This window comes from Stegodyphus dumicola, chromosome 7, assembly GCF_044657685.1.
Source record: "Stegodyphus dumicola isolate Sdum_Otavi_A_Nest chromosome 7, ASM4465768v1".
In the NCBI taxonomy this organism is placed as follows: domain Eukaryota; kingdom Metazoa; phylum Arthropoda; class Arachnida; order Araneae; family Eresidae; genus Stegodyphus; species Stegodyphus dumicola.
The window spans coordinates 114,668,658-114,687,614 of NC_140774.1; the positions used below are offsets into that span (position 1 = coordinate 114,668,658).

The window sequence follows — 18,957 nt, forward strand, 5'->3', positions numbered from 1 at the left end:
ATGAAGGACGTGTTTGTTTTTGATGAAATACGTGTATACCTCATACACAGATAATAAAATGATTAAAAAATCAAGGTCATAGTACCTGTTCAAGGCTCACAATCTCCCATTGAGTGTCCAAATTTGTAGTTGGTTGAACCGCCCCTGGCGGAAACGCATGTTTGATTTCGTCGAGGCAAGGAGTGGTGGTAGAGGTTCCTAATGTCATCCTGCGACACATTCTGCCAGGCATTAATCAGTTGTCGCTTCAGATCTGCGATATTTTCTGGTGCCCGAATCTGATGGAATTCTATGTTTCAGACATGGTCCCTTGGTGGAAGGTCTCGTGACCTTGCTGGCCAAGGAAGAGTATCAACCGCACGGAGACAGTTCAGAGATATGCGAGCGGAATGTGGCCTGGCATTATCTTGTTGGAAAATAGCTCCAGGTTCACGTGCCATGGATTGTAATGCAAGCGGCCGCAGGATGGTATCAACATATCGTTGAGCTGTTAAAATTGTACGGAGGATGACTAAAGATGTTCTGCTCTCATAAGAAATAGCACCCCACACCATCACACCAGATGTTATGGCTATATGTCTTTGTAAAGCAAAAGCTGAATGGGACCACTAACCCCGTCCTCTAAAGACACGAACACAGTGGTTATCTGCTTCAAGAGTGAAGAGGGATTCATCGCTGAACACTGTACGATGCCAGTCTCATGGCAGCTATGATGATCGGCTGCAACACCGATCCAGACGATTCCGCCGATGTTGTGGGGTTCAACGGCAAACTTCTTAAAGGCCTCTGTGAGCGTAACCCCGCCTCAGACAGGCGTCGTGAGATGGTGAATGGTACCACGGGAGGTATAGACGTGGTAGTAGTAGTAGGAGTGCGTTGAATAATCGACAATGATACCGCTGGCGTGGTTCGGGCCTGGCGAACAATCATCCTATCTTGCCTCGCATTTGTGCTCCTTGGCCTTCCAAAGCTTTCATTTTGTCGCCAACTTCCTTGTAGCAATCATTGCTGCCAACATCTGGACATTGCAACATTGCACAGCAGTGTCTGCATGCTGCAGGTGGCGGCCTATTGTTTGGTATGACCAACCAGCTTCACACAACCCTACCATGCAACCACGTTCGAAGTCGTTTAGTTGTCTGTAAGGTTTTCGATATCTTCGTAATGACAACTTTAGTTGCTTCTTTATGGAATTACAATGGCAGCAACAGAAAAAGATAAATTTTCCGCCTCTGTTACTTGTTTTATAGTTTGCGAATTGCCAACTAGAAATGCGCGCTATGATCGCAATTCCTGTTCATTTGCTTTGAATTTGTGATCATTTGCATGTTCGATAAAGATGTTTTTGCATGCCAAATTTCGTCACGCTCGTAAAAGTCCTTCTTGGTGCTTCAAATATTTTGAAAAAGAGTGTATATACAGAATTATTCCTTCAAAGAAATGAAGAAGAGAAAAGCAAAAAAGTTGCAAACTATCAAAATTCTTCTTTCGTTCTCAGATTATACAAACAATATATACATATATTTTATCAGAATTCCTCATTTGTCGTCAGACTATAAACTATATATACATATAGCTTATAATCTGACCACAAAAGATGAATTCTGATAATTTCCCTCTTTTTGATTTCGTTACAGGAATAATTTTGTAGTATTTATATTTTTGCTTTATTCGATTATTGTAAACACACACATATATGCGCCGCCCAAAGAGTGAAATTGTTAATCATGTTGACTGTCATACTGAAGGGTTCGGGTTCGAATCCCGGAAAAGTGGATGTTTGTAAGCATGAAGTGTTTGTGCCCCAAACTTACCACGAGTTGAAGGTTCTCAGTTCGTGGTTACTCTCTCTTCTCAGGATTAAATGCAGTATATAAAATCCATTGATAGTTAGTCTTTTATAATTATTTATACATCTTAGAAATTTGATAGGAAAACTGCTATACAGCGTTTTGTGGACGAAATAATATTTGCTGAGTAATATGAACTACCGAATAATAAGAAATATATTTTCGAAATCACTATATTCACTACATTATAAAAAGATTACAGATTAGACATTTATAATTTCTTGGTAAAATACACTCGCCCAAAGTTATCTTTGTAGATACAAAACTGATGATATTCCATGAAACATCTGATCGATGTTTTTGGCAGGGAATGCGTGAAAAACAAGCCTATTGAGCATTAGCCTCTCGGAAGTTAACAAACGGTTTCTGATATGAAAATCAATGAGCTACATCATTTGACGGTGAAGCAAACACTTGGCGGAATATGAAAGTGAGCGAATTTCTGCAATAAAGCGTTTTACTTTAGTGTGCAAGGTCACAAAACGGTTTACTATGGCTCAGAAGTATCACTTGAAAAAATTTGTGAGGTGGCGAATTATCGGCTATTTTGAAGCAGGGCACGCAACCATGAAAGCAGTGAAATGTGAGAATACTCCATGACAGTCTCTACGCTATGGATCCAATTTCAGAAGTATGGTACTGTTGTAAGGAGGCCTGGACAAAATCGTAAACGCATAAACACTGCTTATCAAGATCGGTACCTGCGAGTAACTGCCCATCATACCAGGAGTCTAATTCACGGTATTTAAGTTCAGAGCTTTCAGTTGCCATTAAACGTTGTCACAGGAAACTGTATACAGAATGCTTAATGAAAAAGGTCTTTGCCAAATCTTTATGTTTCTGCGAAATCTTTATGTTTCATTGTTTTCACAACAAAGAGGATTGTTATAAAGAACATCAGAGTGAACACAATTGATCCCATGTTCTTTAAACAGGAGCCTTGAAAAATGAGCAATGGCCTCAGTGGGTCTCGAGCCTGCACCTCTCGAATACGCGCCGAGTGTGCTACCGCTACCCAATGAACTTGTACTGAAAGGGTTAAAAAATTTCTTACAGTGACGGCGTACCTTAGGCGAGGATATTTCGCGTCCTTAGCCATAAGTTAAATAATCGAAATCAGTCGGTTTAATTTTGTTCGTATATAAATGTTTGCCATACTTAAAACGCGTATTAGATAATCTCACGTGACCTATTTTACATATGCTTCATTGCTCGAAATGAAAGAAGTATACACGTTATTACTGTTATTCCTTTCAACAATTTTAAATTTATTATTCACATAAACCTAAAATTTCAATAAAGGTTTTGAATATTATCATTTAAATTCTTTTATCGTCTAACATGCAATGACGTATAATTGTTTCCAAAAGCTGAAAACCTTTTTTCAGAGACACAAAGCATTAGAAGTAAAGCAAATAAAATGAATTAAATGATTGCTAAAAGAGAAATATTCCCTTCGGACGTTTCAGCCAAAAAATAAAATAATGGCTGCTGATAACTTTAGCCCTTGTTGCTCATAAAACACAAAAGTGGGATGTCTCAATGGCTAAATATAAATGTAAGTCTTTTGTTTGGGCATTTACATGATTCTTTTGTTTGGGCATTTACATGATAATCAGGAAAACACAATGAAAGAAATAAAAATTCGAATTTCAATCAGATGCTTTAAAATAAAGTTAGATCTCACGTATCTGGATTATTGTACGAACGTGAATGCATAAACTGAGTGACAATTGAGACATACCGTTGAGATTTACCACTAAGATTATACCGTTGAGATTTTACACAAAGAAACCTTGGAACATATCCAACAATTCTAAAGTGAATTAGAGTATTTAATTCCATTAAAAATCGATACTGAATAGCGCTAAACCTTCAGACTTCCCCGTTTTACCTAAAAAACTAAGTATAGACTCTGGAGTTTTTAAATCTTTCTCACTCGACAACGTTTTGATCAGGTAAAATATTTCGAAGTTTACGCACTTGTTTTATTTACGTACATTTACTTACTCCTTTATTTCAATTTATACCAGATACCATTTTGGGAGAAATAAGTTAGCGCGCAGAAAATTTGAACTGAATTGTAAGTTCGGTATCACTAGAATTTAGGGGTTATAATCTTAAACTTATTCTAAAAAGGTGAGTTTTGTAAAATAATTGGCAAATGACCTCATTTACAAAAATGTTGACGGAAAAACAGGGCGGTGGGAACTTTGTGATAGAACTTATATTTTAACTTTTAGAAACCCGTGTTGGATTAGCTTAATTGTATGTGACTATTTCTAGAACTATTTCTTTTAGGAAAGAGTCGTAGGTTTCAACTGAGGAGTTTTTTTGATACAGAGAGTCAATTTTTGCACATATTTCGCACCCAATCTCAGATAAGCCAGAGCTGCATATTTTTGAATAACTTGTTGCCTCATTCTGACGCAACAGACCGCGGTAATCAAGATAACGCAAAAAATATGTTTTTATTTTTATCTAAATTTCTTAGAAAAGTATGAGTACGGATTCGGATTTTCTTATTAGTAGAAAAATGTGAAAATTTACTAATTTAACATTCGCAAATTTCTGTCCAGCAAAATTCATTTTTTTTTTTTATTTTGCAAATCAACGGTTCTCAGGTTTATTTTTAGATAGAGAAAGTCTTTGACAATATAACCAGCCAATTGTGACAATATATCGAGGCTAATATTTATATATCACACAGAAATCCCCTGTTACAGTTTATGATACTGACCACGAGAGGGCGCGGCTATTTACTTCCTTGTACGAAGTAAAAAGGAAGTATTGTAATCGCGAAAAGTTTCAGGCAGCGTATTTCAAAGAAAATATAGATTTTGACCATCTATCGAATGCAATTTAACGATGTTTTTGCGTGATATCTGCACGGAGGAACAGAATAAAAGACCATTTTCCTTCAAAAAAATTATAAAACTGCTTTAAAATGAATTCTGAAGAGAATTTTGCGTGGCGTCAGTACGAACGTATGTACGTACTACGTACGTATCTCGCATAACTCAAAAACGAGTAGCCTAGAACGTTTAAATTTTGTATATAGGACTGCTATAACATGTAGATGTGCACCTCGTATTTTGGTTGCAATCGGCCGCACCAAACGTATATAAATATATTTATATATATATCCACTCTACTACCCGGCTCAGTGATCTCAGTTTCTTTACTCTTATATGTTTGTAAATTGTACATTTTTTGCTTTAAAATGATTGAGTTATGTTGTTCTTATATTCCGGTTAAGGTTTTTATGCCTTTAGTAAATCTGTATACAACATTTTTAGAATTATCAACAATTTTAAAGTTGTTTAAGTGCCGCTAAGCCTAATACCTTTTTGCTGGCGGCCACTGCTTGTTTACATTTGAAACAGCAGAATAGTGGACTTGTTGTTAATCTAGAGAAACTTAGCTTCGCAACAACAAAGATAACGCCTTCATTTATTATTTCGAATTAAATCATGCTTAATCCTTTCTGGAATCTTTTCGAGGAAATAAGTTTTTAAGATATACTTCGTAATCTTTAATACAGATATTTTGAGTTTTTATGTATTTTTGTCCTGTCGCGAAGTGAGAACTGAATTAATTGAATGAGAAATACTCAATCGTCTGTGAAAAAGTTTCCTTTTTTGTTTTGTTTGCTTAATTTCTTTTATACATCTTTCTAGCTTTATTATAGTATTTGAATAGAACATGTGGCAACAATTAGATAATTCTTTAAATGATATAAATTTTGTGCATTCTGAGTTATAATATGAACGAAATATAATACTATTAAGTGAACGTAGCGCCAAAGTGTCGCTATGGTAAACAAATAGAGTGAATTTTAAAGAATGCGTTTATTCTATTGTATTTTATGCGCTGTTGGCGAAGTAGATTTAATTCAATCCAATAAGTTTAAATGAAACGTAAGAAAAAATGCGTATAATTTAATATTCCGTACAAGGACGTCATGTGGTGTACACATCAGATTTTTAATATTTGTGCTCGTTATATTGTTTTACCGCATCGCGGATTTTGATAAAAATGTAGGGGCAACAGTGTAAAATGATAAATGTAAACATGATTTGTTGTAAATAGTTGTAAAAAATAAAGTTTCTGTGGTAAAACCAAAATGGCAAAGAATTCCAAGCGTCTTGTGAAATCATCAAGAAATGTAAGCAAATGATTATTTATCAAATGTTAAAAATAAGAACAAGAAAAATGTGCAAAAATCGCCACACTTCCCTCCGGAAAAGGTGCTCAGGAGTACAAAAAATACGGCCAAAAAATATCCTAGTCTCATTTTTTTCTTTCTGTGACTGATTTCTTGTGGAGAAAAATTACGTCTGCGATAAATATTAATTCAGCAGATCTTTATTATGCACTCTTCTTAAATGTAATGAGTATTTTATCATTTTGAATTTCATACAATTTGTTTAGTTTTAAGATTTTCCCCAAAACTGTCATACAGTCAATTGAATGGTGTTTTCAATAGTCAATGGACACTGAATAACAAACAAATAGCTGCATAATTTCAAATATGTATAATATATTACTAATTTTCTCATATTTAAATTATTCTAATGATATACGCTCTCGGAAAAGTCTTTGTTTTATGGGCGACTCTCTGAAGAAAATTATTCGGTCAAGCCGATAAATAATGCAATTTTTTCAATTGAGGTAACTTCAGAAATGGCCGGTCACCCTTGATATAAAACTAGGAAGTTATTTGACCTTTTCCGTATTCTTATTGCATTTTTATATAATATATTACTAAGTTTCTCATATTTAAATTATTCTAATGATATACGCTCTTGGAAAAGTCTTTGTTTTATGAGCGACTCTCTGAAGAAAAATGTTCGGTCAAGCCGATAAATAATGCAATTTTTTCAATTGAGGTAACTTCAGAAATGGCGGGTCACCCTTGATGTAAATGTAGGAAGTTATTTTACCTTTTCCGTATTCTTATTGCATTTTTATATAATATATTACTAATTTTCTCATATTTAAATTATTTTAACGATATACGCTCTCAGAAAAGTCTTTGTTTTATGAGCGATTCTCTGAAGAGAATTGTTGGGTCAAACCCTTATGGGTTTGGGGGTCAAACCCTTATGCAATTTTTTCAATTGAAGTAACTTCAGAAATGTACGGTCACCCTTGCTATAAACGTAGGAAGTTATTTTACCTTTTCTGTATTCTTATTGCATTTTTAAGAGTGCATTTCGAATTTACTAGTTATTTTTCAAACCGAAATTGAAGTGAAAAAAAACAAATACGATAGATTTTGCTTAATGATTAGAATTAACAGAAAATTGAATCCAGTATATAGGTATCGGACAATAAGCGTAAGCCAGAGTCTGAGGTTGTTCCAGAAATACTGTGCCGGAAACTATAGCCTAGAAACAAGCCTCTTCCTGGAAGATCTGTAAAGCTCCATGAGAACTTCCTACAACCCTTAAAGGAAAAGATCTCGTGGTAATATTCAGAACTAACAGAAGGTAAAGGAAAGTACATTTCAGATTATGAAAGGACTTCATTTATCTTGATTTTTTAAAATAAAGGAAGTGTAAAAATACCACATTATTTATGGAATGACTCAATACTCACATGTTCGACAACTGCGTAGAACACCATTTAATTTTAATATTTTGTTGGTTAACTCAAAAATAACAGTGCTCACAACTTTACATTCTCGAGCACCAACAAGAAAAACAAATTAAAAGCATTAAGTATTTTATTATTAATTCTATTTTTAATATAAAAACAAGAATAACGTTTTCGGAAATACACATGCTAATCAATTTAACAATGATAATGTTTCTTTAAATACATATGTTAAATTCATAAATTAATACTTTATGAATTAATAAAATTCATAACGTACTGAATTAATAAAGATTTCTAAATTTATGTTCCTTATAAACAAAAAAAGGAGATCAACAAACCAGCATCCATTCATTTGCCCTTAGTCCTTCACTTTTACTTTAAATGGATATAATACGGTATTTTATTTTTATTCCGTATATTATATCAACAGATAAAAATAAATTACACATTTTGTAACCACGGACATTCCCACTGCTGTCAGGTTAGAAAACTCTGTGAGATTTGAAGAGCATATGATTAAAAAGAAATACCACGGGACAATTGTTCCATCTTTGGAAATAACATGTTATGATCCTTATGCCAAATAAAATGTCATAAAAAGGAAAGTTCTATTATTAAACGAATAATTTAATCCGTTCGCCGCAGTCTAAGTTACTTTATCAATTTTGCTTTGGAGTGTAAGATATTCATTCTCAGGCACCTTGAGATTACTCTAAAAAGAATTGCTTTCCTGAAAAGTTTGAAACGGTTTTGTATTTCAAATCATTTTGACTATTTTTTATTCATTTGCCATGAGAGAAAATCTGGAATGAAATATTTGTTCCGGGTTAGTGAGCTGTCTATGTAAAAAAATCAAATTATGTTAAGGGAAATGGAAATTATAAAAATTTTTAAGTTTTAAATAATTACCTATAATTTAATTCTATGATGATGACCTAAAATTTAGAACAGAGAAAGAGTTATTTACTGGTTATATTGTGTTCTGTATTATTGTAATTTTGTATATTTGTGTTTATTTCTTACATATGTAGTATTATCTTCAGATTAATTGTATTTATGCATGTAGCAAACTTAATACGTTCAAAGTACTATGTTAAGAACAAATTCTCTTTAGAAATTTGTTAGTTGCACAGCTGAATAAAAGATGCAAATTGTTAAAAGTTTAAGAGAATCGGTGACAAATGCTATCTTCAAATTTGTCATTCTTTGGGAAAATTATAAAAATGGATTTTCAGAATATGAACATGGAATTCAATTAAAAGCCAACATTATATTTATTCCATCTACTGCTCTTTAGAGGGAGAAAAAGAAGCTTATTACTGTTATGAATTTAGTCTGGAGTTCAAATGGTATTCGAATTCAGTCTTTGTTCAGAAAGAATTATTATCATAGTTTTCGAACACCGAATTAGTTAAAACATCTAATTTGGAATTTAAGCAAGAGAAAGCTGTGTTGGATGCCGTAGATAATGTATAAAACTTTCAACCATTTCTGGAGAGATCAGAAACAGTTTACCAATCAAAGGTAACAAAAATTTTGTTCTTGAGACGTATTAAAAAGAAGACAATACTTCCAAAAGACTTTGATCCTGAATAAAGATTTACGTGTGATATATATGGTCTGCAAAGCTCATGTTAGCAGCTCTGTTCGTCTACGACCACATTGGCGTTTTTGATATGATCGAGAAAAATACTGCTTAGCGTCACTTTAGAATCACGGCGAACGACCGAACGACAAAATCGCTGAACACCGGTATTTCATACCCCTGTTTAAATCCTGCCGAACGGACTGTGGAAAGTGTGGATAATGTGAATAGGATCCACTTACCCTTAATTCGTTCATCATTAAGGCATCCATTCTTTTAGGCAATTAACCCTCGAATGAAATTGTTATTATTCAAATAATCCGGATCCTACTCCTAATCCCAAACCTGTGTTCAGGTACTTTTAAGAGCTTTCATTGATGACAGAATAATGAAACACCGGAGCAATAGGTGTTATTAGTTTACGCTCTTTTATTCAAGCACGTTGTATTTAAAATAAAACAGAAAATGTGAATTCTCAGACTGTAAAGCACAACATTTAGCCAAGAAGCATTTTTTATATTTACAGCATCAAGCACAATTGTATGCATCAGCGATGTATAAAACGTACAGATGAATGAATATGTATATATTTTAGCTTTAGAAATATTTAAAAAAAATAAAGACATTATAATGCTATTTTTCATGTAAAATAAAATAGCCTTACGCGTAAGTATTCATTCGATTATAATAGACACAAGCATTTTATAACGCGTTTCTCCAACTAGGAAAAAATTCACTTATACATCCGTTAATTTGGAGTAACAAAATTAGAATTATAAATAACAGCCTGAATTACTGACATGCTAACATGATGCTTTTCATAAACATGAGACATGAAGAGTTGCGATTTTAATCGGTTAGTGAAATTTCATAATAAGTACACAACTTTTGTGTATTACGAACAATACAATTAAATTTATCTCGGAAGTACACTTTATTTATGTATAAATAGACTTATCTGCATTTACGAAAAATTTTTAAACTTGCTTTAGCTGTGTATTTTAATAATATTACGGCGGAACATTTTGAAAGCATTAAGTAATTCCAAGCAGGTGCTCTTACAGCTTGTGAAATTTATATGTTCCTATAGATAGCTGTCATCCGTCACACTATGAGTGAAAACGTGAATGTGTCACATTCATTTTTAATGTTAGAGAGATCAATAACTTCTAAACTAAAGGCGATGAAAGAATAAGTCTCAGCAGCGGGAAGACTAACGGATCCAAAACTTGTTCGTGTCGTTCATATGCTCGCGAAGTAGCTGTCTGTTGAGGAAATAAGTGTGGTAAAACAATTGTCATTTTAATAAATACGCTTATATGTTTCAATGATTAACTGGAATTATTTGTATAAACTATAGAAAGAAAATGTTCCTGAATTCTTCGAATTTTTTAATAACCTTAATCGTTTTCAGAAAAAGTGAAATTATTAAATTAGATTAACTAAACATGGGAAAGCACGATAAAGTAATCATTTAAAGGGTATATTCGTGGAGGACATTTTCAAGGAACCTAGATCCTCTGTCTTCGCAATGGCAAAAAGCCGTAAAACGCCAAGCAGTGCATGCATCCATTCAGTAAGGTGCAGTATACAAAATAGTCTGATTAGGTTATTTGGATACAGCCAAATCCTAGGGAGCTATATACCTAACGAAAAGGATGCCTTTATGGAGCCTTTTGTACTGAAAACTGTTAGACATGGGGGAAAATTACCAGAACCAACCATACATCCAGCCCGTTCGCTTAGGTTCTAAGCCAGTTCGAACTACCAGTAGTCAGCGGTCGTTAACCACTCGCCACTGGCGGGTGTCTCACAACTTTGATATTTAGTCTGCTAGTTCCGAGGCAACCAAAAATCGACACTAATGAAACTTCTAGAATTTAAGAATTTTGCTGATGTGACAAATGGCTGGAAATGTAAAAGTCTGAATGTGTAGAATGTGTTAAGCTTTTTACAGCAGAATTTTAAGCAAATTTTAAGTTAGTAAACAAGCATCTTTTCCTGATTGCATATATTCCAAATGTGTTTAATTATAAGATTCTATGATCTAATAAATAAACATTTAGCGCTGACTCAGAAACAATTGTATCCAATGTTATAAAAAGAGCTAACGGGACTAAGTCAAATCAATCACAAGTCTACGGCATTAGTCGATGTAAAATATTATTATAACTAAAGCCGATATGAAAAAATGTTAAAATGGTTTGTTATATGCGATTAAGGCAGAGCCTTGAGAGCTGTCTACCTAAAGGGAGCGACGCTTTCATGGAGGACTTCCTAAGGGAAACTGACTCATATATATGGTATACATAGAAAACCCACGAAACCTCCTCTGCACCCATCTTGTTCTCAAGATTCTAACCTCTGACTGAACTACTAGTGTTCAGCGACTGTACTATTCGGCCGCCTGTGGTCATGTTAAAACGAATGATTCTTTCAATGGCATAAAACGTAAATGAAAGAACAAAAAAATTAGATTCGTAATTTTGTTTGCATCTGTACTGTACTTTTTCATATTATATTGTAGATAGTTAATTTATTTGAATATAGCAAAGCATCCGAGGATTACCTAAGACGAAGGATAGTTTCGTGGATGACTTTCTAGGGGAAATTGGTTTGTATTCACGTTAAACATGGTGAAGATCGCGAAAAACGCCACGCAGCCTGTCCATACGTCTCTGTTCAAACAAGTCGAATTACCATTGTTTAGCAGACATTACTTTTGACCCCCGTGTGCCATAATGCCACTGGATTAATGTGTGTCTTCAATTCTCATCTAAAAATATTGCCATTAAGCAAAAAGTAGTTAGAAATTATGAAAACTCTGAATAAGGAATTTTCAATATTAATAAAGACTGAACTTGTTTTGCGCGGATATAATTAAAAAGCGTAAAATCGAAACACGGTTTTCGATATATATTTGTAATCATTTAGAATCCATATAGGATTTGGATTCACCAGTGAGTTTCCGATGCTCTTTTCACCCCAAGTTATCTATGCCGGTAACAGTGTATGTGTACTTTTCTTTTACTTAATTTGGAAATATAGAACAAAGCCTTGATAATGTAAGTACGGTTAAGCATTCTTTGTATATGTACATTCCGTATTCTATCATTTGTAAGCATATTTTGTTATAGCAGTTTGCGCGGTCCGTAAGTTAGTCTTTCTTTTCGGAGTTAAATGTACATTGAAATCATAGTAAAAGTGTTTCTAATCCTTCCTTGAATTTTTTTTAAAATCTGAAAGTCTCTTTTAAAGGTCTTCTTCGATTAATGTTTGAATCTGTGAATGGGGGCGACGGCTACCGTTGTATAGCATTTAAAATAATATTTTTATATAAAGAGACTCTTTCTTAGTCTACACAAATCAAGCATTACTGAATCTATTTGCAGATTTTCTATAGATTGTGTCAGTTTTCTGTCACATTACTTTTTTAGAATTCTCTAACTCGATATCTTCTTGAATATATTACCACATGATTTAAAAACTATTGTATAATTTGGACAGCTGTGCAATATCGTTTGTTATGCGCAAATGTGATATATATTAACATAGACATTCTGAGTGCCCCATAATTCATATTTCATAAAACAGTCATTCATTGTATGCAATAATAATAATAATGCTGAATTTTAGTTTGCGATCATAATTTATGCCTGTAATTAAATGCCAATAATAAACTTCTTCCGTTTTCAACAATTGTTGGTACTGGTTCTCATTTAAACTTGGTCAGGAGACGTTTTCTTACATAGATATACATATTTTCGCACACATATATACAATCGCTCCATTTAGGTAACATTTCGCACACATATATACGTATATAAAAGTAACCTCTTAAATATATTTAACGTAGCACATAGAAAAATATGATCGCCTTGCAGCTGAAAAAACTTCTTGCCTAAGTTCAAATACATTTAAAATAAAAATAATGCAATTTTTTTTCTGAAATGCAGCTGAATTTCATATCTTCTTCAATGTCCACAAAAAATAAATTCAGCTGTCCTATAAAAGAACGACTTTTTACTTTTAATTAACAATATTCATTATATAATATTCTTTGCTTACTATCCAAGCAATTCATACAGTAAAACAAAATACATGAGTTGCTTATATTCAAACCTAAAAACAAACAAAATACATAAATGTAACGGTAATAACGGCAATTACGTAACAAAATACATAAATGCAATAGTAATAATGGAAATTGCGCAAGTAAAAAATATTTTATCCGGGGAAAATAACGGATGAGTTATTAACAAGTTTATCATTTTCATGAATACAGTTTTATCGTTTTAATTTATGTCTATAATCAGTGTATATCGTGAGTGAAATTAAAGTTCCAAAACAAACTGCATCGATTTGTAAAGCTGAGAAACTAACATTGAACAAATGTAGCTTGTTACGGAATTGCATACTGAAATTATACATGCATTTTATTCACAAGAGTAATGCATTCGTTTTTGGCACTTTGTTGAGTTTGACAAGGTTATAATTAATCGCAGACGTCTACCCTTGCTTCCTGGCATAGTGGAAAGTTACTGGAAGTAATTAGCAAGCGGAGTCTTTCTGGTATATAAAGTATATTTTTAGTATATAAGTTCTGTAATAAAAGATAGTTGGCTCATACTGCCTCTTACACGAGATATTTTTCTTATAATATATTAAACTTTCAATACATAAAATACTATTCTTTTAACTTTTTCCCGAAACATTTCATTTTCCTTGTGGCTATAGATTTTTTTATGGAGCATCTTAAAAAAAAGCTGATTTATGGCAAGTTACATAACTAGAAAAATCCTTTAGTAGCGATTATTAAATTTACTTGAAGTTAGCTTAAAATACATATCGGTCTCCACATCGAATTGCATGGAGGGCAAATGCACGCTATGAAAGCAGCTGACGGCCCGGAAGTTTCTGTTTTTGAATAAAAAGTACCTTTTTTTTCCCTTTTACAAAATAAAATGTTTAACTAAATTAAAATCTTTTAATGCATATTTGAGCAAAAATATGATAATATTATAATTATGACGTAAAGACTAAATTCAAAGTCATAAATCTTTTCTGTCTGAAATTTCAAGTTTGCAAGAATTTCTTTTGATTATCTTTGTAATTTAAACGTATTAACAGATAATTTGTAAATTTCCGGACTGATATTTATTAAAATTTTAATATACTGAATTAAACGCTAAATAACTTGAACTAAAAATAAACAAATTATGAAAACTTCTTAAAAGGGACAAAACTACGGAATATTTAATGACAACTTATTCGTTTTCTTTTATTTATTAAATTTTTTGAAGCAAGCAGAAAATGCATCCTTACATGTAAAAGTTTTTAGTTTTTATTACAGTTTTCAGTTATAACATTTCACAGCGTTTCCATTTTCATAAAGTTTGTAAAATTACTAGAAAGCAGGAAAACATGAGGAATTGTAGATATTCATCGGCAGTTTGGCATTTCTTATTTTCAACTAAAAATCTATTCACATGTAAACGTAGTCCTAAACAAAGCACTTACTCCTATTCCCAAAATTCGTGACTGAAAGTATTAATCTTTTGATATGTATAAAACTTAATCAGATCTGTATCTTAAAATCCTTGAATATAATTTATATCATAGTTTAATCTCCAGATCATTATAATTAACTTTTTTTTCTGCAACTTCTTGTAATAATTATGCTAATTTTCGGAAATGATTTTGTGTGCCACGTGCGGTCCACGGTTGGTCTGTTTGAGACCACTCTTGTAATCGCTCATGCAAATGGATACAAGATTTAAATTGGACTCAACGTAGTGACAAAAACGGAACTAAAAAGAATATTTTGTGTGAGTTCTAAAGCATCAAAGATGTATAAGACATTTATCTTTTCCTTGGTATCACTGAGTAGGCATTTATAACTTTTAGAAAACACGTCAATCCTTTTATTCATGACACTTCATAGTGTTTGGGGTAACTATAAACGTTTAATTCTTATTAGAGCATTAATATCAGCACATGATATAAGTACTAGAACCATACCTAGCGTTGCTTTAATTTATTGTTCTTATATTCTTTAATGCATTACAAAAAATTCTTTGTAATACGCAAATATCATCAACAATATTACTTATTTTTGTGTCGGCACGAATTTGCAATGAAAATTGGACAACAGTTAAAATGTATGCTCTGACAATTTTATGATGATTCAAATTTTAAAAGGTCGAATGCCGTACTTTGATATTACGGGCGGAAAATGTGTTTTATACATTAAGGAATGTAATATTACATTAATAAATTTTTATTTTGAGATCTATATAATTTTCCGGATTATTTTTCAGATGTTTAGCAGTTTCGAATGACTTAACTTTACCATTATTATAATTAGTTAGATGTAATTATCGTATTGACTTCTCCTTTAAATATTTAACGTAGAATTTTCTAGCAACTGCACTTAAAAATCTCTTGAATCATACTTTAATATTTCTTTGGAAGAACAAACTTATTCAACTACAAATGTTGTGACAAAATTCTGTATCAGCTATGAACATACGATGTTTATAATTCAACACTTATTACAGCAGACCATAGAGTCGTTGGAGCACTAGTAAAATAATGAACCTAAATCATAGAAAATCTTACATACCACTCCTATGGAAAAATAATGATAATTTTACTTATTGCCTCTGTTTTGTTTGGTTTGTTACTAAGGTATGACGTTATTTGAGTATTTATAATCCCATGATATCATAGAAATGCATAATCATCATAGTAAATTAATCTATTAAAATTTAAATGTTTTAAAAACTTTCTAAATATTTGAGTGTTTTAATTTTACAGGGAAATTTTGAAATGAAGAATATATTAAATATATCCACGATGTCTTTTTAATATACCACTGTCTGGTTGCACTATAAAGGAAATTTAGTTAGCTATAAAACAAATTATGCTAATTTAGAAAATAATATTTTGAAATTTGCTTTTCATATTTTTTTTAAAGTAAGCATTTATAACGGCTAAAAGTGTTTAATGAAGCAATTGTTAATGTACTTTAAAGCCAAAAAAAGTTTCTTTTAATTTTACATATTTGTGTTATCTCTTTTGATATTTCAGATTGTATTCATATTAGCGTAAAGAACATTTTACGTACGTTTAAAATTTCTCTTTATGACGAATATTGTGTTAATGTTATTGCAATGTACAATTACGTGAGTTTAAAATTCCTCTGTATGCAGAATATTTCATTAGAACACATAAATAAAAATTTAAACTAATACATAAATAACGTCATAAGTAAAATTAAACAATTTTAAAAGAAAATCGCTATGCGTATTACGGAGCAATTTAAAGTACGATTTCAACTTTTTCAGTGGAAGATTACTGTTCATTTGAACGTCGGAAATGATTTAGAATAATCCGTTGTCGCAAACGTTTTCTTCTTTTCAGTTAGGGATTAGAAATAAATTTTTGCAGTTAGCAAAACGTACTCATGGCTAAAATGGTGTAACGGTTTTAATCATTTACTTTAATACCAGAAATGATTCTTCTAAAAATCTTTACACGTGTCTGCAAATTCGCTTCATATCTAATATTGCATTAATATTATCCCGAAGAATATTTTGCGTTCTTTTAAGGTTTTTCTTTATATCTCATAATGTATTAATATTATTCAAACAGATATTTTACGTAAGTTTAAAATTTCTGTTTTTAAGGCATATTTTATTAATTTTATTGTAAATAAAAAACTAAACGAATAAATAACGAAAGTAGTAAAATTAAAATTTTTGAAACACAATTGCTACGTAAATTATGGAGAAATTTGATATACGATTTTCAGTTTTTCGGTGTGAAATTACAGCTGTGCTGAAATATGAAGTGATTTAGTTCACTGATCTGTTGTCACAGATAATAATCACAAGAATTTAATCTGTTGTTGCAAATGTTTCATCTTCAGTTACGTATTAGGAATTAAATCCCGTTATTTAGAAAAAAGTAGTGTTGCTCAATTTTATGAAAAGTTGATCTAACATAAAACTTAAAACGTTTATCGGTATGCATTAATAGCAGGTGTTCTATACTGTGAAATAGCAAGAGAAAATGAATAAACTAATTCCATTCGTTAAGGAAAGAAACGCAGATAAATGCCTGCGTCTATGGTAAATATTTTAACAGAGATTATGAATCTTAATTAATTTTAGTTGTAATGGAAAAAATTATAGAGATTTAATTACGGAGTGAAATGTTTGCATTCATAATAAAGAATACTTTTATGTTGCTTTCCTCAACATTACGCCTGCAATCATTTGCTATATAGAACAGATTATTATTTTTTTTTAAATTTGAACTAAAGTTTAAAAAACTTAATATTGCTGTGGATTATAATACTAGTAGTGAGAGATTGAGTTGCTCATTAATTCCAGTGTTGTGCGTTAATATAGGGAGAAATATTTGTTTGCATACACAACACTTACCTGTTTCCATTTAAGTCTTTATCAGCTAGTCCAAACAAATATTGCAAGCTGAATAATTTCTGATGTTGAAAAAGACTGAGTTTGCACTAAAGGATAATTTGGGAGTTCTTTATAAACTTAATAACACACCATTCTGTCAGTAACAGTTGACTTTTTAAAACCTGAGCTCTGACCAGGTCGTTCCACTGGCGGAGCAAACTCTTAACTGCGAGCGTATTAGGAGAGAACTCGCGGATAAAGTAGGAGCGAGTAACCAGCTATCGGGCCATTCTGTAGAGAGAAGGCATCCGACACTTCTCTTCAAGTCCGGTGACTAGTAATGCCATCTAGTGACAAAGAAAGAAACTTTTACGAAATCGATGGCGAGAAAATTTCGAAGAGAGTACTTTTTTTATATATATATTTTTCCCTTGTCGCTGTTGTTTCGAACTCTTTTTTTCCCTTTCTTCTCCTTTGTTCTTGGCGCTGGATTAAAACGGTTTGAAAGAAAAGGTCTCTTGGAAAATGTTACTTTGAACGCTTTCTGGGGAATATGTGGATCGATGCATTTGAATCTTTGTACTGTCAGGAATTCGCATCATTTCAAAACTGCATTACCATACTTACAAAAGCACATATTGCTTAAGACACAAGTTGTAAAATAAAAAAAAAAAATCTGTTCGCAAAAGTTATTTGTATGGCACTTGTGGGGAACACATCAATATGCAGAGTAATGGTACATTATTAAGCGTATTTCTGTAGTGAGAAATAAATGATTTAAGGGAATATATCCCGTTCTATACTTAAAATATACAGCAGAGCAAACATACCTTCTACATCTATCATATAACCCGGTAAGGATGTGTGTCGTTGGTCATCGGTAAAGTTTCGTGTTGCCACTCCACATAGCGTAAGATATTTATGTTTCAAATTTCATCAGAAAACTCAACTATATAGAATACGCATTTTTATACTGATAGCATATTTGTATTTCGAACACAATAGACAAATTTAAAAGAAATGGGTGGCCATTGCAAAGATTAAGATATTTGTATCTTTCACCTTGCAATAATTTTACTTTCAACAAAATGTACGATCAGTTATTATTAATGACTAACGGGTCCTATGAAATTACACTAAATTTTCTTAATTAATTAAAATCATCTCTCTCTCTCTGTTTATATATATATGAAGAATAATGTCCATTTGTTTGCTTGTAGTTGGTATAAATCTACAGCTTTTTTCCTATGTTAATGACGTTTTGCGCTGAAGAACTTTCACGCAAGAGGAAGGTCACTGTCTACATAACTACATAACCCTCGTATTTGCAAAATAGGTGCTGAAATGTTACTTTGAACGTTTAGAGTGTTGAGCTCGGGTCACTCATCTTTGGTTAACAGCGTCGTTGTTGCATTCCCGCTATCAGTGGAAGTATATGTGCTAAACAAAGAATTCGTAATTTTCTTTTTTCAAGAATGAATATTAATGT

General features: G+C 32.2%; 1 protein-coding gene across 2 annotated transcripts in view; it reads right to left on the reverse strand.

Moving 5' to 3' along the window:
* LOC118183119 (teneurin-a-like) overlaps positions 1-17,741 on the reverse strand; it is a 1,514,249-nt gene extending 1,496,508 nt beyond the window's left edge. For both annotated transcript variants that reach the window (XM_085820731.1, XM_085820730.1), the window contains exon 1: positions 17,490-17,741. The gene's annotated coding sequence lies outside the window, so the exon portion shown is untranslated. The remainder of the gene's footprint in view (positions 1-17,489) is intronic.
* Positions 17,742-18,957: the final 1,216 nt, after the last annotated feature.